Source organism: Procambarus clarkii, chromosome 78, assembly GCF_040958095.1.
Source record: "Procambarus clarkii isolate CNS0578487 chromosome 78, FALCON_Pclarkii_2.0, whole genome shotgun sequence".
NCBI classification, from domain to species: Eukaryota; Metazoa; Arthropoda; class Malacostraca; order Decapoda; family Cambaridae; genus Procambarus; species Procambarus clarkii.
Window position 1 is genome coordinate 20578920 of NC_091227.1, and position 738 is coordinate 20579657.

A 738-nucleotide genomic window follows, 5' to 3' on the forward strand; every position below is an offset into this window, starting at 1 on the left:
CTCCCCGGCCCACAATAACTATCCACTCTCTGTAATAATGGATAAAATATGTAAATTTTCCGCATCACAGCAGGAATCCCGGCCGATCCTTCCCCGCCTGGGACGGAGTGCCTCCCGCCTGGGACGGAGTGCCTCCCGCCTGGGACGGAGTGCCTCCCGCCTGGGACGGAGTGCCTCCCGCCTGGGACGGAGTGCCTCCCGCCTGGGACGGAGTGCCTCCCGCCTGGGACGGAGTGCCTCCCGCCTGGGACGGAGTGCCTCCCGCCTGGGACGGAGTGCCTCCCGCCTGGGACGGAGTGCCTCCCGCCTGGGACGGAGTGCCTCCCGCCTGGGACGGAGTGCCTCCCGCCTGGGACGGAGTGCCTCCCGCCTGGGACGGAGTGCCTCCCGCCTGGGACGGAGTGCCTCCCGCCTCGGGAATGACTATGATGATGCTCCGTCCACTACCGTCCAGAGGATAGGCATGACGTCTATAAAATGTCAACTAAACACGTCTCCGTCTCTCACCCTCACCCTCACACACACACACACGCACACGCACACACACACACACACACACACACACACACACACACACACACACACACACACACACACACACACACACACACACACACACTGACCAAAGAGCCAGAGCTCAACCCCTGCAAGCACAACTAGTTGAGTATACACACAATCTTCCGCTCTCAATCCATCCGCTTCTCTCTCTCTCTCTCTCTCTCTCTCTCTCTCTCTCTC